The sequence below is a fragment of the Lepisosteus oculatus genome, chromosome 14 (assembly GCF_040954835.1).
Source record: "Lepisosteus oculatus isolate fLepOcu1 chromosome 14, fLepOcu1.hap2, whole genome shotgun sequence".
Classification (NCBI taxonomy): domain Eukaryota; kingdom Metazoa; phylum Chordata; class Actinopteri; order Semionotiformes; family Lepisosteidae; genus Lepisosteus; species Lepisosteus oculatus.
The window spans coordinates 54,224,275-54,247,841 of NC_090709.1; the positions used below are offsets into that span (position 1 = coordinate 54,224,275).

Sequence of the window (23,567 nt, forward strand, 5' to 3'; positions counted from 1 at the left end):
ATCATTGCTGCCCAATAGCCTTCAAATACCAATACATCAGGAAACAGCAGAAAAAAAAAAACTTTCTGATGATTACAACAGTCTGTACTTTCAGTTCCTACCCTTCAGTACCTTCAGTTCCTGTAATGTAAAATACATAATGATAACAAGACACAAACCAATGGGCAATGATGACATCACAATTGATGTTGTACGAGTAGGGAAAATACAACACAGTGAAAGGGAAACAAAATTTCGACAGGCACGTCAGCCTTATCGTTGAAAGATTGCCCGTGCCCTCACAAAAGGAATCAGCAATGTGTACTACAGGCAGCTGAGCAGAACTCCGCTTGCTGAAATTGCAGCAGGCAATTTATCTAAGGCTCACAAGCAAGTATTAAACACTTCAGCATTTACTATTCGAATACCACACTTTGTCAAAACACTGCCGCTTCTTAAGCTTATAAGTAACGGTTTTTGAGCACGCATTGTGTTGTTAATGCTTATCTTAAAAAAAAGCATAAATTCACATAATGGAATTTGGACTGAACAAAGTAGTCCAGCCCCTTTACAACATTACATGCCCACTGATTAAAGCTTAAAACTACAGCAGCAGGAGAAACAATAATGGCAACAACATGTTTGGAGTTCGGCATTTCATTTATTCTGCGGAAACATCGTATGGGAATGAACTGCCTGAGATAAAAGAGTAATTGCGGCTTCAGATCGTTTTACAGAGCATTGCGTTGTTCTGTTCATGCTGACTACACGCTTTAAATTTGTCATTTACTGCAAGCGTTGCTTTTCCAGGTTTTTCTGAAATTCCTCGCATTTGAGCCAGCACTAAAATATTTCATTCCCGTCGCTGAATACATCGTGGAAACGGTATTTGCAACGGAATGCTGTCACACATGAAACCTCTTTGTTATTCGGTTCTGAAGTTTGAAAATGAAAATAAAACGGGGGTCACCTCATAGGCTTGAAAGAAGTCCAAGCAGCATAAAAACCCGAGAATTCTCACAAATTGCATTGTGCTGCACCTTTCTTCTGCTGCTGTTATAAATCAGCCTTAAACATTTGAATGCATACCTTACTGCTGCTAATCACATTCACGTGTTTACGAAGCTTTTTTCTGTCCGTTAAGTTTTTGCTAAGCAGTTTCTCCGTTTTCCTCGTATTGTGATTGTCAGCGAGCACAACAAGACTGAAACAGTGTAAAGGCAGGTAAAAAAGACAGGGTAAAACGCCTGATTGTCGGGAGTGGGATTTGAACCCATGCCTCTATTTGGAGAGCGAAACACAAAGCTTAAAAGACACAAATCGGTGAATTTGCTGTTTTAAACCGCTCGACTATCCTGAAGAAATGGGTGCTGAGTGAACCAGTCGCATCCGATTTTCCGTAACTTTAGGACGATTGATACAACTGGACGAACAATTTGTGGCGTTTAGCATGACATGGAAAACGGTACCGGAGCATTCGGGTCCGGACTACCAGACTCAGAAACAGTTTTTATCCCCGCACTATCAAACTATTAAACTCCCAGCCTCTCTCACTCTCTCCTCACCTCTCACCTATGACCTGAACCTCACAGTGCCTTCTTTCTTACCAAAAACCCAAACACACATTGAAAATCTACCTCTACCTTACATGTCAAAAAGCTCACTCCCCATCATTTCTATCCCTTTATTCCATTCTTTTGATGCATGTTTTTGCACATAACCTGTTACCTTTTTGTTGTTTTGCACACTGCCCATTGTTTTTTTTTTTGCACATCGGCTGTTGTCTCTGTCTTTCTTTTGTTATACAATTGTATTGTTGTTGTGTTTTTTTCTTGTACTACTTATGTCCGAGAGCTAGCTAAATAGCATTTCGTTATACCATATACCTGTGTATGAGTATAATGACAATAAACTTGGACTTGAACTTGAACTTGACATAGTCTTGCAGGCAGTATATTATTTTATCGTTTACTCGTTTAAAAAAACATGGTCTTCTTGTTCCTAAGTCAGATTTTTAGTGCTTTCGAACGTTACTTCCAACCTGGACTGACAGCTCACCCGATCTGTTTGTGATCAGACCATGGAGTCGGGGGCTGTACCAAGCGCACGTTCCTTCCCAATGCTGAGGCGATCATTCAGAAGATAGGTGTGAAGAGAGACAAGCTTTGTCGACTAAAAAACAAGGCAGGATATGCAAGAATATTAATGACTGGCGACAGTTATGTTCTCTTACTATTGAGACTCCTACATTGCAAGTTTTTTTGAAGACTTTGAAACAGGCATGGGTGGGGTTTGAAACCACAATCTTCAGTTTACAAGACCGACAACTTATCACTTGGCCACTGGACCTTCGAGAAAGCATGGGAATAATGTTGTTCAAATTATTTTTTTCTGAATCTGGTTTACATCGCCTGGAGGCAGCAACAACAGTAAAAGGGATACTTAACAAGGAGATACGCTGTAGCAGTGCGACTCCAACAGATGCTCCTGAAGAGACTGGAGGTTTAAGCCAGCTCCTTAGAGCGCTCGGCCACGTTACTCTCAACAGCGGCTCTTCAGCTCTTGTTGTTTGACCTAGTGTTTTTATAACGCGTGGAATTGACCGCAACTTCGTTTTCTGAGATGCTTTCTCTCACGTGGTGAAATCTCGACCTCTTTGGCATCTCTGGCTATAGTTCTTCTGTAGAGCAGGCTTTCACACCTCTGCTTATAGTGAAGTCATTTTATTTTTACAGGAAGACCCATTCCATAACGATCTCTCCTGTTTTAGAAATGCTTCATAAGGCGTGTTTGATTCAACGGACAAACAGTATACTAATTGTACAATGTAGATTTATCCGGCATTCATACTGGATTTGAGTGGGATTCTGAAATACTTCTTGCAAAGGTATGCAGACTTTCTTGAACCTATAATAAAAAAACAGACCTGCAACTTCCTAGCTTCCAATCTCTGATGTTGCTGTCCTTAAACTCGGACGTGATGTTCTGCAGACGTGTGCATAATGTCCTGTTTTCTTAAAGTGTAGACATTTTGCTGTTCACGCTCCGCATTCATCTGCTTTGTGCATTGTTAGTCCGCACCTTTAACATGTGATGTCAGCCGTCCCCTGTTCTTCTATATCTCTAGCATGACTGCGTCCGGCTGCTCAGCTTTTGTTTGTAAAGTTTGAGCGAGCGCCCTGTTCAGTGTCACTTTGTCACTGTGGTCAGAAAGCATTCTTGATTCTGCTTGAGCTGCTTCATGAATTCTAGCGACTGTAAGAGCTCTTTCTAAAGTCAGCCCTTCCTCCTGCAGCAATTTATAGTCTCTTATGTGCACATTTTTCCACAAGTTGATCTCTTAACATGTCAGTTTCCAATACTCCAAAGTCACACGATTTAGCCAGTTCTCTTAGTGCAGTCACAAAAGCAACAACAGATTCGTCCTGAGACTAAGTTCTCTGCCTAAATTTATGCCGTTCCAAAACCACATTTCTCCGCGGTGTAAAGTAAGCGTCTAAGGCAGCTACAGTCTGTTCATATGTACCTTTTTCTCCAGGGAGGTTGGCGAAAATCCGCTGCACTGGAGCCCCGATACAGTGCAGTAGTGTAGCCCGTCTCACGGCATCCTGAGCTTCTGTAGATCCACTGGCTATTTAAAAAAATCTGTACGACTCCATCCATATCTTGTATTCCGTATACAAATACGGAGCTCCGAGGTTCAGTAGAAATGGTGGAAAAAGCTGAGCATAAGCAAAGCTTCTCGGCGCGGCTGCCATATCTTCCATGGCGCAAGCTAAACGAAAAGTCCGAAAATTCAGAAGTTCGTGTTCTGCTCGCTTTGAGTCCGTTAACCACTCATCTCTCGTCGCCATAAATGTTGTGTATCTTAATAAAGAGACGTTTTCATATTAGTTTAACTATTTTATTAACTACACAGATCACGCCCTTACACCATATATTCCCGCCTTCTACTCTCTCAATCTGTTGTCTCGCGATGTCTACTCACTATACTACATTAAGCATGACTTCTTGTTGCAGTTGAGCTCAAAGCTGGAGATGAACTCCATATTCTACCGCCGTAACTAGTCCGAAACGTAGTACACAGTACACACTTTTTAAGTGAACTCAGGTTGTTAAAAAATTAAACCAGCGCCTTGTCACAGAAACGTACCCCAGTCTCCCGCGCAACAAGCGGGGGTACTCAGCACTATACTAACGAGGAGCGCTTGTCTGCAGCTGAGCGTCAGCTCTGTTTACTGTCAGCAGTCATTTCCTCATTTCCAAAGACTTTTTCACCTGCTTTCAGCTTTTAAACTAAACGCTCAAGAAGTAATTAATGTCAGTTGGAAGTCTGTTTCTGTTGTCTCAGCTCTTGATAAAGAAAAGCCGTGCATGGGAGACTCCCTCTCTGAAGAAGTTTGCCGTCACCCTGAGAGGGAGAAGAGCCATCAATCACCGAGGCAACTACTGAGACAGTTAACATTAAACACGTGAAATGCGAGATGTTGTGATTTTTTTTCCCGCTAAAGGCTTCTATCGTTTCTACTCTAACGAGAAAGACCACTTTATTAGAAGTGAGATTTTAACAAACGTCTCCAGGGTTAACTGCGACCTGAACGCAACGCCTTAGACCACCAGCCATCTGGCCTGTGGTACTTAGAGCAGTGCTCAATAAAAATGATCAAAAACCGAAAGCGCTTCTTATGCGGATCAGTATATTCCGATACCACTGGTTCTGCAGAAGAAATAAGAAAAGCCGAACTCAAAGCAGTGTGTTGCCATTACGGGTACTCTGCAGCTGCTTTAAGATCTACTCACACCGTGTTGCCATTAAGGCTACCTAGTTAAAAAAAAACTTATCGTCATCTTTTTGAACGTGATTATTAGACACCCGTTAAATCTCCACCGAGGTTTCTTGAGAGATCGTTCAGCGAGCGAGTATTAAAAAACTACGTCGCTCCCAACCTCTGCTCTCACTGTAAACTCGGACGTGATGTTCTGCAGATGTGCAGTGTGCCTTTCCTCTTGTCGTATTCAAGAGTACTCACTGTGTGAGCTCCTCACTGCGTGTTCTGTACTCTACTGTGATTTAATTTAGATGATTACGTGGAGTAGAGTGACAAGATCTTCTTGAACATTTTCGGTTTGTGAAATGAAACACTAAATACACTACTGTAAATACAAGTAATGGACATTTAAAATAACCACAGTACAGCTAGAAGAGTGAAAGATAAAAGAATGACATTCACAATAAGAGCAGCACAACCGCCCGAACGGGGACTTGAACCCTGGGCCCTCAGATTAAAAGTCTGATGCTCTACCAACTGAGCTATCCGGGCTCTGAAAGAAGGTCAACACTGTCGGGATCCTCGCAAGTCACGTGTCTCTTGTTCCGAAGAGCAGTCATATCTGACCCGTCTGGAATGACCACTGACAGACTTTATCCAGAAGCGACGGCACCACTCCCAGTAGAATGAGTGAGAAATACAGCATGACATGGGTAGCTAAGGGGCTCCCACAATCCATCTTTCCTCACATTACTGATTTTTTTCAATAGCATTTTGACCTTTTTTCACAGATTTTTTTCTCATTTAATAAAATCTTTTAATCAACAACATTAAAAAGAAAATAAATGGAACGTTTTTTGGAACAATAATTAAAAAAATATTTCAATGCCTTGGTTGTATACGTGTGCACACCCTTTATAAAGGGAGTTGCAACAGTGCTGAAATTTAAAGAGCATTTCTGTAGAGAAAACAGCCTTGATGTTCAGCTTAGGGAGCTTGTCTTTTCGAAATTCTATTTCTTAACACCTTGCACAGCCTCCCGACAGACTAACAAATATTTTTTGGAGAAATTGGCTCACACACCGGAAGACACTAACGTTTATTTACGTTAGAGTAAGTGAATAACAGTTTAACCGAAAAGGTTTGTATTTGTGATTTTGTTAAAATTCAATACATCGTCTATCAACAGTTAGAATTTATTAAGAAATTGTTTTATTTCATAAACTATAAGACAATTCAGAGAGTTTATAGGTCATATCCGTCGCTTATGTTCTTTTAACTCTAGCGTTCAGGATCCAAACCCAGGTGCGGACTGTTGTGTTTCTTGAATCTCTTGTAATCATCAAAAGTCGATGTGTAGTCCTTCAGTACTTTCTCCAGTTGTGCCATGGATATTTTATATGTTCAATACTTGTCATGCTCTTTTGCATTTTCCTTAACAAACGGAAAAAGTTCGAAGTGTGTTTATGGCTGTGCTTCACATCTACACGACAGCACTTGTAACAGTACAGGACACGCAGTGAGGAGTTTGTGAAGCTTTCAGTTTAATGCGGAGTTCAGAAGGAGGATTCGCTCGCTGAATGATCTCTCAGGAAATCCCGGGTGAGATTCAACAGGTGTTTTCTGCAACAGCCATGACAAGTGTAAAGCAATCTCAGGATTTCCTGAATTTGAACTAAATTATTAGTTCAAATAATTTAGGATTTAACAGAACTAAAAGAGGTACATTTAAAACAGCACTGCAACTCTGCAGCACGTCGAGTGTGCCTGCATTTAATTGTGTAAACCTGGCTCTCTCTGAACACAAGCAAAGAGTTCTCACTCACCAGAAGATTGCGATGTGAGTACTGTAACATAAAGTACCTGGAGATGCCAGGGATTGAACCCGGGACCTCATACATGCGAAGCATGCGCTCTACCACTGAGCTACATCTCCGATGAAAAAAAGCTTACGGAACAGACTTAGAGATGTGCAAATGCTCACTGATCACACCACTCATGAAGAATGCCAGCAGTTTCCCACTTTCGCGTTTCTTCTACTACAGAGTAAATTCATAGGAATGAAAAAATAAGGAAGGAAAAATAATGGCATCGAAGCTTCAAGAGACTGTGCACAAATTAATCTGTTATTTTTGCATCCAGTTACATGGGCGACGGTGGTTGATTCCCAGACGGGGGAGTGCTTTTTTTCTACCTCATTACTCGACTGTCTTTCAATTCTGTTTTATTTGAAAGCTTTTTGCATCTTTTAAGTGCTCTTGATTAATCTATGCATAGAAAAACAGCAGTGCTGATGATTTAATGTAAAAGGGTGAAACGACGCCCCAAATACAGGAATGGTAACAGGAAGGATCGTGTTCTTATTTAATATGTCCTTTTGAGGTGTCTTGTCAATGCACACAGGCGGTAGAGCTGAATAATTTACTTTTAGTGGTGTTTTTAAACAAAGATGGAACACGTTCTTTCTATACCAGGAAGAAAGGAGCAGACTTTACCTTTTTAGAGGCAAAAATGACACCTTATCAAAGCTAATATTAATTAAAATGACATCACAACAAAAGAGTGGAGCCTTGAGTGAATAAAGCCTTGAGTGGAGCCTTGAGCTTTCATTGGACGTCTGTGTCTCCATAACTTTGTAGGTGAGAGAGAGGAGTGTGATAATTTGCAGGTGCTTCTCGGAAGTGCGTTGGTGGTACAGGCGCCTTCCAAATAATTGAGTCAGGTTTGAATCCCAGCCAGTGCAAACCCAAATCTTTTCAAGATAATCTGCGGTTCGCTAACACATCTTTTGAAACACTACAACAGGTAACACCCCGTGTGAAACATCATGAGCATCTGTTAAACCTCTCTACCTGCCCGTTCCTAGCAGAGACATGCCGAGGGTCTAAAGGGACATTTTGAGCCGTAGAAACATTTTATCATTCCATACTTTCCTGTGCAGTCAGGCCAGTTCCACTTTAACTGCGCCCAACAACGGAGGTCGTTTTGAAAACTACGAGAGTAAAGGCACACTGCACGTCTGCAGAACATCACGTCCGAGTTTAAGGACAGCAACATCAGAGATTGGAAGCTAGGGAGTTTCAGTTCTGTGTTTTTATTATAGGTTCAAAAAAATCTGAATACCTTTTCAAGAAGTATTTCAGAATCCCAGTCAAATCCAGTACGAATGCTGCATAGATCTGCATTGTACAATTAGTATACTGTTTGTCCCTTGAATCAAACACGCCTTATGAAGCATTTCTAAAACAGGAGAGATCGTTAGGGAATGCGTCTTCCTGTAAAAATAAAATGACTTCAAGGGCACTATAAGCAGAGGTGCTCTACAGAAGAACTATAGCCAGAGATGCCAAAGAGGTCGAGATTTCACCACGTGAGAGAAAGCATCTCAGAAATGAAGTTGCGGTCGTTTCCACGCCTCATAAAACCACGTGGAGTAGAGTGACAAGATCTACTTGAACATTTTCGGTTTGTGAAATGAAACACTAAATGCACTACTGTAAATACAAGTAATGGACATTTAAAATAACCACAGTACAGCTAGAAGAGTGAAAGATAAAAGACTATTTAGAATGACTTTCACAACAGACTTAAGAACAGCACAACCGCCCGAACAGGGACTTGAACCCTGGGCCTTCAGATTAAAAGTCTGATGCTCTACCAACTGAGCTATCCAGGCTCTGAAAGCAAGTTTCATGAAGCAGCTCAAGGAGAATCAAGAATGCTTTCTGACCACAGTGACACTGATCGGGGCGCTCGCTCATACTTTACAAACAAAAGCCGAGCAGCAGGACGCAGTCATGCTAGAGATATAGAAGAACAGGGGACGGCTGACATTACATGTTACAGGTGCGGACTAATAACGCACAAAGCAGATGAATGCGGAGCGCAAACAGCAAAATGTCTACACTGTAAGAAAACAGGACATTATGCACTAGTGTGTAGAAAGAAAGACGGTTCCCATCAGGAAAAGAAATTTAATACAAATAAGGAAGGGACAAAACTGCGAGCAGTTCAAGAACCGTCTTCAGACTCAGATGAATTTGTTAATTCCATTGACCCTGAAGGTAAAGAAACTGTTCGAATAAATGGCCAAGAGATAAAAATGGTGATAGATACAGGAAGTCAAAGAAACTTCATTGGAGTAGAATTTTTAAAGAAAGTGTTTGCACACAGAACTAAACTTCAGCAGACTAAGAAGAAATTTTATGCCTATGCACAAATTAGTCCACTTAAGTGTGTTGGCTACTTCGAGGCACAGCTGAAATGGCAGAAAAATGTAATAAAGGACAAAGTAGTTGAAGGAAATGTAGAAGTGTTGTTGAGAAGAAAAGCATGTTTTGATCTGAAGATTCTGAATGTAGGAGACACTGTCAATGCGGTTGACCAGTCTTCAGAGAGGTTTAAGCGGTTAGCACAGGAATATGAGTCACTCTTTAAAGGTTTAGGACAGATCAAGGGTTACAGTCACAAGGTTACAGTAGATGAGAAAGTTTCACCAGTAGCTCAAAGTCTGAGATGAGTACCCTATCCAATGATAGAAGCTGTTAATCAAGAGTTAGATAAAATGTTGGATGATGGAATTATTGAAGATGTGAATGAAGGTGCAGAATGGATCTCAAATATTCTGATAATACCTAAAAAAGACACCAAGGAAGTGAGACTGTGTGTGGATCTGCAAGAAGTGAATAAAGCAGTTATCAGAGAGAGACATCCAGTACCAACGGTTGGCAGCATACTGCAAGCAGTGCAAGGAGCCAAAGTTTTTGCAAAGTTAGATGTTCGAAAAGGGTTCTGGCAAGTTGAGTTGGCCCCGGAATCAAGACACCTGACTACCTTCATCACACACAGGGGTTGTTACCATTTCAGAAAAGTTCCCTTTGGCTTGTCTAGTGCCCCAGAGGCCTATCAGAAGTGTAGGGAAAACTGGTTCAGGGACGCCAAATTTGTAATCATAGTGGCTCTCTGAAGGCACCAGTTCTGTAGGGTTTGGGCACTTACTGAGACAATTATTAATTTTAGCAGTAAATCACAAAGTTGATTCTTTTGATGGCTTTAGAATCCAACCATGCGACATAACTCAAACAACGCGCACACACAGGTACTAATACACGAGGATACATTTATTAATACATAGAATATGCATAAAAAACTAACAGATCTTATCGAGAGGGTTATCAGAATACAAAAGATATATATTCAGTCAGTTACAAAGTGTTACATATATCAAGAAGACATACGTTCAGTATATCATTCATTAAGACCGTTTCGTAAAGTGAACTTGGTTACAACTTCTACATTAGATACTCAAAACAAGTACATAACTCTTAGGAATTAAACTGATATCAACTGGTTTGGATAACAATTGAATTCTCGAGCTGTAATGCATTGAAGTTGAATACTCATCCAATTTCTGGGGATTCAGATCTTCCTGCGGGCACAAAGAAACAGTTGCAGGCTGTTGCTGTCCAATCCGCGCTCTCTGGCTCGGTGCCAGGCTGTGCTGTGCGGCTTGCGACGGTGCGCTGCTGATGCTCACTGTTGGCTTTAACTAGCTTTAAGTTTTAAGTTTGTGCGCAGGAGAAAAGATGACTGTGGGTCCCAGCAAGTCAGGAAGAGGACCGGTTCGTTCCTGATGAAGAGCTAGTTCTGAATAGTGATTCAGCTGTCCACAGTTCCGACCTGTTCACGAGGCCTGCTGCTGGTTACTCTCTGGCAACCTCCACTCTAGACTCTTAGAACAAAGGAAAGTTCTGGCACTCTGACACACTGGCCGTTCCGTGGTTGTCCGGGCTGAGTCTCAGGATGGTCAGGAGGCGCGCTGCGAGAATGTCCTGCCCTTGGGAGCCCTCTGCTCCTGGGCCGTCCTGCCCTTTAGAATCTTACAGAATCTTGTTGAATCTGAATCTGAATCTGAATCTCACAGGCTCTCTGTGTTGCCTGTTTTTACCTGGAGGAACTTCAGCTCATTGATTGGCTGAAAGTTCCATGGGCATCAGAGTCCCACGTGGGTTACTCGGCCCTACCGGTCCCTGATTGGTTGATCAAGGTGAGATATGAGTCACCTACTCCTGACACTTAGTAATGCAGTCCAGATGTCCAACTGGCACTCCCTAAACAGATAGGCGCCAATGGATGACCATTGATCATGATAGCCAGGCTTAGCTAAGTGCATCCCCCTTTGGGAGCTGTCCTTATCAAAAGAAAACATCTTGCATGAATAGTTTCTCTGTGGCTGCACCACAGAGATGAACAGAGAAATGGGGCCTCATTTGGGAAGCTCAGAAACACTTAATTCTGCCTTATTAATAAGCCTCGCCGCTACAGAAGGCTATGGACTCAATGTTGTGTGCAATGCCAGGTGTTGTATGGTACAGTATATGGATGATGTTGTAGTACATGCGGAAAATGAAGAACAACTAGAACAGAGGCTCAGGCAAGTATTCCAAAGATTCCAAGACAGAGGCTTAACTTTAAATAAAGATAAGTGTATATTTGGCCTGAAAGAGATCGAGATACAGGGACATTTGGTCACTGCAGAAGGAATAAAACCAGACCCGAAAAAGGTGACAGCTGTTTGCAGTGCGCCGAGACCTGAGAATGTTGCACTTTTGCGCTCATTCTTAGGAACTTGTGGATTTTTGATGAAATTTATTCCTAATTATGCAGATATATCAGAACCCCTTAGAAAACTAACAAGGAAAGGACAGAAGTGGGAATGGACATCGGAAACTGAGAAAGCCATTGCCGAGTTGAAAAGAGCACTTGTAACTGAACCATGTCTGGGATACTTCAAACTAGATGCGCCACCAGTAGTGATCAGTGACGCGAGTCCTGTAGGACTTGGAGCAGTATTGCTACAAAGACCAGAAGAAGCCAGTGGCATATGCAAGTTGCTCACTTACCCCAACAGAAAGGCATTACTCGCAAGTAGAGTGTGAAGCCTTGGGTTGTGTTTGGGCAGCGCAACATTTTAGAACATATTTATGAGGAGGCAAGTTCACACTTCAAACGGATCATAAACCCCTCATTTACATGATCAATCCCAAAAAGGCAACTTTGTTACCACCCAGGATACAAAGACTTGGATTGAGATTACAGCCGTATGATTACAGAATTGAACACATAGTAGGGAAAACCAATGTTGCAGACTCATTGTCACGTCTTCCTTTACCAGACACAGAAGACACTGGTTATGTAGACACCTATGTTGATAAAGTGCTTTCAATCAGCACTTATGAACTGCATGCACTGACACTTGAGGAACATAAACAAGCAACAAACGAAGATGACACATTGAAATTGTTGATGTCCATAGTGGAAAAAGGACAATGGCCTAATCCAATTCCAGACGAACTGCAGCCATACCACAGGTGTAGGCTGGAGTTATCTACATATGATGGACTGCTTTTAAGAGGACAGAGGATTGTGTTACCGAAAACAAAAATCAGACAAGCACTGAAAATAGCACATGAGACACATCAGGGTGTAGTTCGTACAAAACAGTACCTGAGAAGCAACTTTTACTGGCCCAACATGGACAGTGATGTTGAAAGACTAATCAGGAATTGTTCCACTTGCGTGTTGAATCAGCCATTGCAGGAGGATCAACTTCTCCAACCACTTGAATTACTACCAAGGCCTTGGACAAAATTGGGCATTGCCCTGGTAGGCCCCATTCAGAATGAATACATATTGACTGTCATAGACTATTATACTTCTTAACCTGAGGCGGTTGTTGTATCAGACATATCTTCAGCCACAGTTATTAGAGAGCTGATGAACATCTTTGCACGATTTGGTTATCCACTAGAGGTAGTAATAGCTAATGGCAGGCAATTCATAGGACAGTTGTTTGAATCATTTCTGACTAATTGTGGAATTAAACACATCCGTGCATCACCTTACTATCCAAGATGTAATGGCAAAATTGAAAGATTTCACAGATACCTGAAAAAGGCCTTAAGAGCAGCTGTGACAGAAGGAAAAAAGAGAGAGAGGAACTCCCTAAGATTCTGCTGACTTATAGATCAACACCACACAGGGCATCTGGAGAAACCCCAGCTAATCTTATCTTTGGGCGTGATATCCGGACTAAACTACCAAACGTGGAGAAGAAAGAAGAAGAGTCAAGGGACATTCAAAAGACAAAAGATATCCATAGACATCATGAGGAGTATGCACACAAAATGAAATTATATGCAGACCAGACACGGATCATAACTTCAAGGTCTGTGACATAGTGTTTGTGGCTGGCCTAGACACCGGTAAATTGGATGCCAAGTTCAAAGACACTCGCTATGTGTTATTGAGAAACACCTCTTGTAACTCTTTTGAGTTAGTGAATGTGGAAGATGGCTCAAAAATAATGAGAAATGTAAAACATCTTTGACACGCTCCTCCATTGGATCTTGATTTTGAATCTGCAGAAACACAAAATGCTGAGAATACAGGACTTTCTGACGTGCAGGAAGTGCCGAGTCCTCAGACAGTGGAGAGTACATCCGTAGGAGAGCCAGTAACTTTACCCAGAAGTAACGTAACAACCATTAGTGGCAGGATTATCAGGAAACCGGCTCATTACAGAGACATTTAAAATTGCAGGACTTGCATAGCTCTCCAAATGTTAAATTGCCCTATTTTGTTTGTGTTATCTATGTAGATGTTGCTTAGACTGCTAGAAATGAGGTGATATTTAGAAGTGACTTAAGTAGAAATTGAACTAAAATTTGAGTTGGTACGCATAGAAATTGTTGTAAAAAAAGATGAATGTATTGAATAGAAATGAAAGGGTTTATATACATTTTGTTGTAAAAGTTAATAACCGTTTACTGTGTGTTGATATAAAATTGTTACAATTGTATGGTAAAGTTATAGACTTTAAAAATAACAAAGGAAGGGATGTAGTATAGTGAATAGACATAGCGAGACAACAGAACGAGAGAGTAGAAGGCGGGAACATATGGTGTGAGAGCGTGATTTGTGTAGTTAATAAAATAGTCTAAATCATGTAAGAAAGGCTCTTTATTAAGATACACAACATGCTCAATAAGCTACTGGACACACCCGCCCCTCCTCACACAGACCGTGGAAAAGCCCCCGAGTGGGAGGGCTCTCTCTTCCTCCCAGGAGCTCTTGGACACGACGCACAGACAGGGCGCGGGGAGCCGCCGCCTGCAAAACACAGCTCCAGGCAGGACTCCACTCCGCAGGAGCCGCAGAGCAGAGGAGATGAGGGCAGCTTAGCTCCTGTGCAGAGACCTGAGCTGTTGTTGCTGCAGACTCTGTCTTTTCTTTTCACGGGGTAGGAGTGAATGTTAAGTTGCCCTTAGAAATGAAGCAGAGCACTTCAACGTTCGATCTGTCTCCCAGAATCACCAGGGCGCACGGGTGTGTGTGTGCGCCCTGGTGATTCTGGGAGACAGATCGAACCTGGGCTAAAAGAGAGGGGGCTTAGCCCTCTTGCATTTTCTAGTTCGAAGTTGTACAACCCATTTGTATCTGCTAGGCGGCGCAGTCTTTGTGCACAAAGAACGCTTTGAAAAGCGTCAAAGGCAAGTCATTCAGAGTTGGTCGGTTGTGTTTTCCGTTCAGACGCGAAATGCTGAAATGATCTCTCGGCTCCTCGGTTGTCATTTCTGCTCCGTAAAGGAATCACAGTACGCGTCGGCTTCCAGCACGGTGGGTCGGGACACGATGCCGGGGGTCGGAGAGAGCGATGTCTTCCTCGTTAGTATAGGACCTGTCACGCGGACCTGTCACCTGTCCCCACCTGTCACGCGGGAGACTGGGGTACATCAGGACGCGCATTGAAGTGAAAGCAGGATGCGCTGTGACATGCACTGTGCAGATCCCGCCACACTAAGAGGTGAGTGGGTCTGTTCGATCACAGCGCTAGGCGAATCCCCAATCCCCTTCTGTGCCTGGCGACAAAATAAGTCTGTTTCCACCCGGTTTCGAACCGGGGACCTTTCGCGTGTGAGGCGAACGTGACAACCACTACACTACGGAAACAGTGGTAAGACGTGCCCAGCAGCCCAGCGCTGAGCTTCGCCAATGCGATTCAGCTGCTTCCAGTGCCTTTATTGGAGTGCGCTGATGGACCGTGCTCTCTCTCCAGAGACCAGCACGCCTGTCATGGACGGAACAGGAAAGGCGGCGCCACATTCTACAGCCCTCTCCACGCAATCGACGAAATCGGGCTACTGAAATGGAGAAAATCGCCTCTCCAGAAAGTGCAAATATCATCTTGGAGACTATAAATCCTATTGCCGAAGGTCAGCCCTGTCTACCAGAGTAACCCTCCCACAGCGATGATCAGCTCGTCTCACACGCGAGAAGTTTCGGTTGGAAACAAGCGCCCCCTCTTATCGCACGTTTTGCACGTTCGAGTAGTTTTAATGCGGCTCCTTCGTACACGGTGCTGATCTTTTGGAAAGCAGGAGGCAAAACTGACACGTTCCCATACCAGGAGTCGAACTCGGGAGCCTGGGTGAAAACCAGGAATCCTAACCGCTAGACTATATGGCAGCAAACAACCATGCTGTTCCCGGCATCATGCAAGCAAACTACATAAATATGAGAAAATACGCAAGAGAGTTGTCACTCAGAGTGTCGAAGGGTCGATGTATACTTGGGCTCAGTTGAAATGCAACGTCAGGACTTTTCCGAATTATGTCACACGAAGAGAGCACAGCCCTTTCCGCCCTGCCACGTGTGTCTCGGTAACTCGCTGTGATCGTATAGTGGTCAGTTCTTTGCGTTGTGGCCGCAACAACCCCGGTTCGAGTTGGGGTCATGACAGAATAGAGGCGTCTGCTTTTACTACTTGCACGAATGAAGGCAAAAAAAAGCCAATCGATGTGAACGAACGGCGCTTTACAGAGGAGTATTGCCTGACTGGATCGGTGATGAACGACAGAGGCCACTCCGACCTCTTCTCGGTTTTCTTCAATGACTTACTAAGGTTTTTCTTCACATTCGCCCATGCAGGGGAAGTCAGTTACACCAAAGCAAACGCAGGAAAGTGCAATTCAAGCAGAGACCAGGAGGGACTTGTTTACACCGAGAGTGGGCGGAGAATGGAACAATGCGCCCAGCCCTGTTGCTGGAGCCGATTCTTGATGAGCTCTTGGGCTCACTAAGAGGCCCCCGCTGGATGCTAATCTTTCTGTTGTTCTTGCAGGTCCTGCGCTGCTTTTGAGCCGACAGAGCTCGTCCTGGTCTGTCTGCACAGCTCAATTGCAAATGATTGGCTCCGCGTACAGAAGGAACGTGCGTTTGGTACAAGAGTGCACGAAGGCACCGGAAATACATTGGGAACAAATGACCGGTTGCTCAAGACCTCTATGAAGTACAGGAGCGTGCAAAACGAGGCTGTTTCCGCCCGGTCTCGAACCGGGGACCTTTCGCGTGTTAGGCGAACGTGATAGCCGCTACACTACGGAAACCTGTAGGGACTGCTGCTGGTGTCTCGCTTGCGTTTCGGGCTGAGAAAGGGACGCGTCACTTTAGGCAGGTGGCGCTGGAGAGAGGAACAAAGGGCGCGATGAAACAAAATGCCGAAACCCGGGATCGAACCAGGGACCTTTAGATCTTCAGTCTAACGCTCTCCCAACTGAGCTATTTCGGCAGTGCGCAAAGCCCACAGCCACCTGCTCCAGCCTTCCTGTGTTGTGGCATGAGCGCACCAAGAGTAGCGGGAGAGTGTTGCAGGAACGTCACTCAGAAGGAAAGCCACCCAGCTGCGCCCTCTGAGCTCTGTCCAGCGCATCTTCCTCGCATGGACTCCTGCCTGCGACGGGCAGGAAACAATTAGCAAGAACAGAACGACACCCCATGGGTGTCTCATGACCGCACCTTAGGTTGTGACACGTGCAGGTGTGAGGGGTTGCCGGGCTACTTTGGAGCAGAGCTTGGGCGGAGGGGGGGCGGGAAAGCAGACAAAGAGGTGACACCTCAAGGTCTGCACGATCACAGCTCTCCGCCGCCCCAGGCTTCCGCTCGATAAGCTACTGGACACACCCGCCCCTCCTCACACAGACCGTGGAAAAGCCCCCGAGTGGGAGGGCTCGCTCTTCCTCCCAGGAGCTCTTGGACACGACGCCCAGACAGGGCGCGGGGAGCCGCCGCCTGCAAACACGGCTCCAGGCAGGACTCCACTCCGCAGGAGCCGCAGAGCAGAGGAGATGAGGGCAGCTTAGCTCCTGTGCAGAGACCTGAGCTGTTGTTGCTGTGGATGCTGTCTTTTCTGCACTCGGGGTAGGAGTGAATGTTGAGTTGCCCTTAGAATTGAAGCAGAGAACTTCAACGGCACGGGTGTGTGTGTGTGTGCGCCCTGGTGATTCTGGGAGACAGATCGAACCTGGGCTAAAAGAGAGGGGGCTTAGCCCTCTTCCATTTGCTAGTTCAAAGTTGTACAACCCCTTTGTATCTGCTAGGCGGCGCAGTCGTCGTGCACAAAGAACACTTTGAAAAGCGTCAAAGGCAAGTCATTCCGAGTTGGTCGTTTGTGTTTTCCGTTCAGACGCGAAATGCTGACATGATCTCTCGGCTCCTCGGTTGTCATTTCTGCTCCGTAAAGGGATCACAGCACGCGTCGGCTTCCAGCATGCTGGGTCGGGACACGATGCCGGGGGTTGGAGAGAGTGATGTCTTCCTCGTTAGTATAGTGGCAAGTATCCCCGCCTGTCACGCGGGAGACCAGGGTTCGATTCCCCGACGGGGAGTAGCTTTTCTTTCACCTCCTTAGAGAAATGACTGCCTTTCACTTCTCTGTTTTCTTTCACAGCGTCGTGCACCTTTTCATTGCTCTCGCTTTCAGAGCCTCCGCACGGCAGTCGACTCGACATCAGGAAGCACATTGAAGTGAAAGCAGGAAGCGCTGCGACATGCACTGTGCAGATCCCGCCACACTAAGAGGTGAGTGGGTCTGTTCGATGCACAAAGAACGCTTTGAGAAGCGTCAAAGGCAAGTCATTCCGAGTTGGTCGTTTGTGTTTTCCGTTCAGACGCGAAATGCTGAAATGATCTCTCGGCTCCTCGGTTGTCATTTCTGCTCCGTAAAGGAATCACAGCACGCGTCGGCTTCCAGCACGGTGGGTCGGGACACGATGCCGGGGGTCGGAGAGAGCGATGTCTTCCTCGTTAGTATAGGACCTGTCACCTGTCCCCACCTGTCACGCGGGAGACTGGGGTACATCAGGACGCGCATTGAAGTGAAAGCAGGATGCGCTGTGACATGCACTGTGCAGATCCCGCCACACCAAGAGGTGAGTGGGTCTGTTCTATCACAGCGCTAGGCGAATCCCCAATCCCCTTTTGTGCCTGGCGACAAAAGATGTCTGTTTCCGCCCGGTTTCAAACCAAGGACTTGTCGCGTGTGAGGCGAACGTGATAACCACTACACTACGGAAACGGTGATAAGACGTGTCCAGCGGCCCAGCTCTGAGCTTCGCCAATGCGATTCAGCTGCTTCCAGTGCCTTTATTGGAGTGCGCTGATGGACCGTGCTCTCTCTCCAGAGACCAGCACGCCTGTCATGGACGGAACAGGAAAGGCGGCGCCACATTCTACAGCCCTCTCCACGCAATCGACGAAATCGGGCTACTGAAGTGGAGAAAATCGCCTCTCCAGAAAGTGCAAATATCATCTTGGAGACTATAAATCCTATTGCCGAAGGTCAGCCCTGTCTACCAAAGTAACCCTCCCACCTGCAGCGATGATCAGCTTGTCTCACACGCGAGAAGTTTCGGCTGGAAACAAGCGCCCCCTCTTCTCGCACGTTTTGCACGTTCGAGTAGTTTTAATGCGACTCCTTCGTACACGGTGCTGATCTTTTGGAAGGCAGGAGGCAAAACTGACACGTTCCCATACCGGGAGTTGAACCCGGGCCGCCTGGGTGAAAACCAGGAATCCTGACCGCTAGACTATAGCGGGGAGCACACAACCCCGCTTTTCCGGGCATCATGCAAGCAAACTACATAAATATGAGAAAACGCAAGAGAGTTGTCACTCGGAGTGTCGACGGGTCGATGTATACTGGGGCTCAGTTGAAATGCAACGTCAGGAGTTTTCCGAATTATGTCACACAAAGAGAGCACAGCCTTTTCCGCCCTGCCACGCTTGTATCGGTAACTCGCCGTGATCTTATAGGGGTCAGTACTTTGCGTTGTGGCAGTCCTGATGTACCCCGGTCTCCCGCGTGACAGGTGGGGATACTTGCCACTATACTAACGAGAGAGACATCGCTCTCTGCTTAGCGTGCAAAACACTTACTTGCAGCATTGTGGGTGCTGTGGTTTAAATGCTATTGGTTTGTGAATAGAATACCCCTATCCCAGTGCACTGTGCCACATTAAATAAACGCACGAGAAAAAGAGATTCAGAACACAAAGCTGTGTCAGTGTTCGGTGTAAAAAATCGGTTTGAACATCATGGGAGCTGTTTTTAATAAGCTGCTGAGAAAAGAATATTTTAATCTTCCTGCTGTCAGTAGTATTGTGAATATAGTTGACTCTTACCTGAATGAAAACAGGACATAAAGGAAGGGTTTCAGAATCCAGACAAAGCTTTACTCCCGTGCTTACAGTCTGAGTAATTGGAGACTGCACTATCCTTTTGCCTATGGTCATATATGCGTTTTTCGCAGGAAGCCGTATTGAACAGTATTTCTCACGTTGTGAGCTTGTGTATACAGCGGTCCCCCGGGTTCCAGTTAGTGTGTAATTACGCATCGATGAAAAACCGGAGGTTTAAAAAAAGATAATTAGCTCACTGATACTTTGATGTAGAGGCTGTGGAAATATCCACATGTCGTGGTCCTTAAAATGCAGTTGGTTTGAAGGCGTTCTGTGCTTCCGTTGCTTCCGTTGCGAAGATATGGACAAAAGAATATTCGTGCTTGGTAAAAAAAATGTCATAAAAATGAAAAAGTAAAGGCTGAGAAAGCATTCACAATGTATTTTATACACAAAGCAAGTATTCTCGCGATTCTAAGAGGTTTCGTGTAAACGCTACAGGCGTGCCAAAATCGTTTTCGAACTTCAAGCTAACTTTACCCCGGTCTGGTACCATAGGTCACGTAACTTAAAATCCCAGTCATGTTTTTTTTCCTATCTTGTGGTACATAACATGCCATTTCGGACTATCACAAAGGGCTTAATTTCGTTAAATGCATGTATTCATTTCCTTTCTGGAAATCTTGTATTTCAAGAAATTCACACAGCTTGCGAGAAATGAAATTCAATTCTTGATTATCAGTGCAGAAGAAATATTACCAGCTTAACCTGAACGTTGTGATGCGAGACACGGACCCACCATTCCATCTGTGTGGCGCGTTCGGTTGTTCACTGAAAGGTTGGTGGTTCGAGTCCACCCAGGGACGGGTTTCTTTTGCGATGTAAACATTGTCTTCGCAAAGGTCGATTGGATTGCTCGGCGAAACCTTAACCATTTTAATATTTGCAGGAAATGCGAGTGCTTAACAGGTGTCAGAATCACCGGGAAATGTCCAATTACTGTATGCCCAACATCGCAACTCCCCAGAAAACCATATTCACCCAAGAAAAAGTCGAGTCGTCATTTATACCCCCGTTGCATCCTCTGCTGAAATATTTTAAAAATACAATGCAGATTTGTTTAAGAACATGCAAGCATTGTTACATTAGCACCGTGCATTTGGACTTCGATATTTTGACATATTTACCTTAATTTTAAACATAAATACTGTACAATCTATTGTAATTTTGTTGTACTATTAAAATATGTTAGCTGAGGATGCAAAGGGGTGAAAGGGAAAGGTCAGAGGGTGTAGTAACACCAAGGTTAGGATTGGTGGAGGTGATAAGGGTGTTGATGGTTTTTCTCTGTAGAGGATTTTGAGTTTTTTTTCCTTCTCTGAAGTGAGAAACTGGAAGAGTTGGGAGTTGAGGGATCTGATGAGGTTAGTTATGTAAGGAAGTTGATGTGGAGCTGTTAGCTGTAAAAACTCCTTAATGTCTTTGATGTTGTCATCAGCGATAAACTGCATTCAGCAAAGATAAAAAGAAAATTATCTTTGCTTACTGCCCTGTCTTTCTCACACCTGAAGAAGGATCCACAGCCGAAACATTGTGATTCTTTTCTTCTCTTTTCAGCTGGAATAGTCCTTTACTTGTTCCTTTGCAGCCTACGCATGCTGACGCAGCTACCCACCCGATATCTAACATTCTATAATCACAACTATGAATGTCCACTTTGGGTATTTTTTCCATGATTATTTATTATTATTATTTATCATTGAAGCATATTTTATGTCATACTGAAGTGTCATAATCACTGAAAAAATATTTTTTTTCATTTAGAAAGTAAGAAAATGATAAATCACTAGGAATTGCATTTAGCCTGTTCTGATCTAGATTTTCTATATACTTTAACATGCCATGTTCACAATGTCACAACTCATAAATGAAACAGTGAAGTGTTGTAATTACAAAAGTACATAGTGTCGGGACATTGAGATGTTTTGGTAATGAGGATGGAGGGACATGCAATGTTCACAGGGTCAAATTTATAAAACGCTACAGTAAAATTTCTTGTATTTCGGGATTATGAGAGCCTGTTACATTGTGTCTCACACCTCAGTGTCAGAATTTTGAGACATTTTTATAACCAGGGATAGGTTCATAGCAATAAGCAGAAAGTGCGATCATCCTTTGCTCATCCTCGGTTAACCATATATTCTCATATGCCATGTTCTGAATGTCCCATTTAAAACTGCTATATTAAAATTAAGACTTTTTATGACCAGAAGGCAAGGTTGTGGTAAATATGCATAAAGTGAAAGTGAACTTATGTTTTGCCTTTGTCTTGTTATTGTGAGTTTTGAAAATTGGTTTTCGATTTTCTGAAATGTGTTTCACACAAAAATGCAATTTGGATAGTCACTACTTATATATTCCCCTTTACTGAGGATATGTACAGTAATCCATCCCGATTAGTACTTTTAAAAATTACTTTAGAGAGCCATCAGAAAGGGAATGAAAACTTGCATTAAACAAAATCAAGCTGCATGTAATCATCCATAGTGATACATTTTGTAAGACAAGACAGGAAGAAAGACACTGCTGGGATTTGAGCGCAGAATCTCCTGTTTAATAGGAAAACACTTTAACCAAATCAGCCAAGATGCTGTCAGAGTATTAACATCATGTCTGCATCAGTGATTACAGCTGACTATCGCTGGAGGACAGTGAAGTCAGCCTCATAATGAGGGGGAAGAGACTGACCTCTGTGATGCACTATAGAGTTACACTAACCTTCTATCCAACTGTTCTATGCTGCATTCTATCCTAGTGGTAAATATTGGTTTCCGTGCGTGTAATATTGTGAGAATGTGTAGAATGTTGTGATCCTTTTCCCCCAGTGTCACCCAAATTGATACACTGTGCTTTGGCAATTCTTCAGGCGATATTGTTTAGAGGAGCTCAGTTGAATTAGTTTGCGTATATAAAGTATTTATTTTCCCTTTAATCCTTTAAAACATATTACATTTTCAAAACATTGTATCTTTCTTTCTACTAATTGTAGCGGCAATGCTTGTTAATAAGACAGAATTAAGTGTTGCTGTGCTTTCCCAAATGAGGCCCCATCTCTCTCCTCATCTCTGTGGTGCAGCCACAGAGAAGCTATTCAGGCAGGCTGATTTAAAGATGTTTTCTTTTGATAAGGGACAGCTCCCAAATGGGGATGCATTTAGCTAAGCCTGGCTATCATGATCAATGGGCATCCATTGGCGCCTATCTGTCTAGGGAGTGCCAGATGGACATCTGGACTGCATTCCTAAGTGTCATGAGTAAGTGACTCATATCTCACCTTGATCAACCAATCAGGGACTGGTAGGGCAGAGTAACCCACGTGGGTCTCTGATGCCCATGAAACTTTCATCCAATGAACGAGCTGAAGTTCCTCCAGGTAAAAACAGGCAACACAGAGCTCCAAGACTATTCTAAAGGGAATTCAAAGGAGAATTCCAGGGCTGTGAGATAATTCCAGGGCGGGACGGCCCAGGAGCAGAAAGGCTCCCAAGGGCAGAACATTCTCGCAGCGCGCCTCCTGACCATCCTGAGACTCAGCCTGGACAACCACGGAACGGCCAGTGTGTCCGAGTGCCAGAACTTTCCTTTGTTCTAAGAGTCGAGAGCGGAGGTTACCAGAGAGTAACCAGAGGATCCACCCGAGGTTAGCACCAGCAGCAGGCCTGGTGAAAAGGTCAGAACTGTGGACAGCTGAATTACTATTCAGAACTAGCGCTTCATCAGGAACGAACTGGTCTTCTTCCTGACCTGCTGGGACTCACAGTCATCTTTTCTCCTGTGCACAAACTTCGCTAGTTTCAGCCAAAACTAACTAGCCAGTATTCAGAGAGCATCAGCAGCGCACCGTCACAAGCCGCACAGCACAGCCTGGCACGGAGCCAGAGAGTGTGGATTGGACAGCAACAAGCCTGCAACTGTTTCTTTGTTCCCGCAGGAGATCTGAATCCCCAGAGATCGGAAGAGTATTCAACTTCACTGCATTACTGCTCCAGAATTCTATTGTTATCCCAACCAGTTGATATCAATGTAATTCCTAAGAGTTATGTACTTGTTTTGAGTATCTAATGCAGAAGTTGTAACCAAGTTAAATTACGAAACGGTCTAAATGAATGATATACCGAACGTATGTCCTCTTGATATGTGTAACTCTTTGTAACTGAATGAATATATATCTTTTGTATTCTGATAACCCTTACGATAAGATCTGTTTGGTTTACATGCATATTATATATATTAATGAATGTAT

General features: G+C 44.0%; 8 non-coding genes across 8 annotated transcripts; 1 reads left to right on the plus strand and 7 right to left on the minus strand.

Annotated features, from left to right (window-relative positions):
- Positions 1 to 5,227: 5,227 nt before the first annotated feature.
- trnak-uuu (transfer RNA lysine (anticodon UUU)) lies at positions 5,228 to 5,300 on the minus strand. The gene has a single exon. It is a non-coding gene; the product is annotated as a tRNA-Lys (tRNA).
- A 1,312-nt stretch (positions 5,301 to 6,612) lies between these two features.
- trnaa-cgc (transfer RNA alanine (anticodon CGC)) lies at positions 6,613 to 6,684 on the minus strand. Its single transcript has one exon. It is a non-coding gene; the product is annotated as a tRNA-Ala (tRNA).
- Positions 6,685 to 8,351: 1,667 nt separating this feature from the next.
- Positions 8,352 to 8,424, minus strand: trnak-uuu (transfer RNA lysine (anticodon UUU)). The gene has a single exon. It is a non-coding gene; the product is annotated as a tRNA-Lys (tRNA).
- Positions 8,425 to 14,686: 6,262 nt separating this feature from the next.
- On the minus strand, positions 14,687 to 14,759 carry trnav-cac (transfer RNA valine (anticodon CAC)). Its single transcript has one exon. It is a non-coding gene; the product is annotated as a tRNA-Val (tRNA).
- Positions 14,760 to 16,122: 1,363 nt separating this feature from the next.
- Positions 16,123 to 16,195, minus strand: trnav-aac (transfer RNA valine (anticodon AAC)). Its single transcript has one exon. It is a non-coding gene; the product is annotated as a tRNA-Val (tRNA).
- Positions 16,196 to 16,304: 109 nt separating this feature from the next.
- trnaf-gaa (transfer RNA phenylalanine (anticodon GAA)) lies at positions 16,305 to 16,377 on the minus strand. The gene has a single exon. It is a non-coding gene; the product is annotated as a tRNA-Phe (tRNA).
- Positions 16,378 to 17,401: 1,024 nt separating this feature from the next.
- On the plus strand, positions 17,402 to 17,473 carry trnad-guc (transfer RNA aspartic acid (anticodon GUC)). Its single transcript has one exon. It is a non-coding gene; the product is annotated as a tRNA-Asp (tRNA).
- A 1,138-nt stretch (positions 17,474 to 18,611) lies between these two features.
- Positions 18,612 to 18,685, minus strand: trnae-uuc (transfer RNA glutamic acid (anticodon UUC)). Its single transcript has one exon. It is a non-coding gene; the product is annotated as a tRNA-Glu (tRNA).
- Positions 18,686 to 23,567: the final 4,882 nt, after the last annotated feature.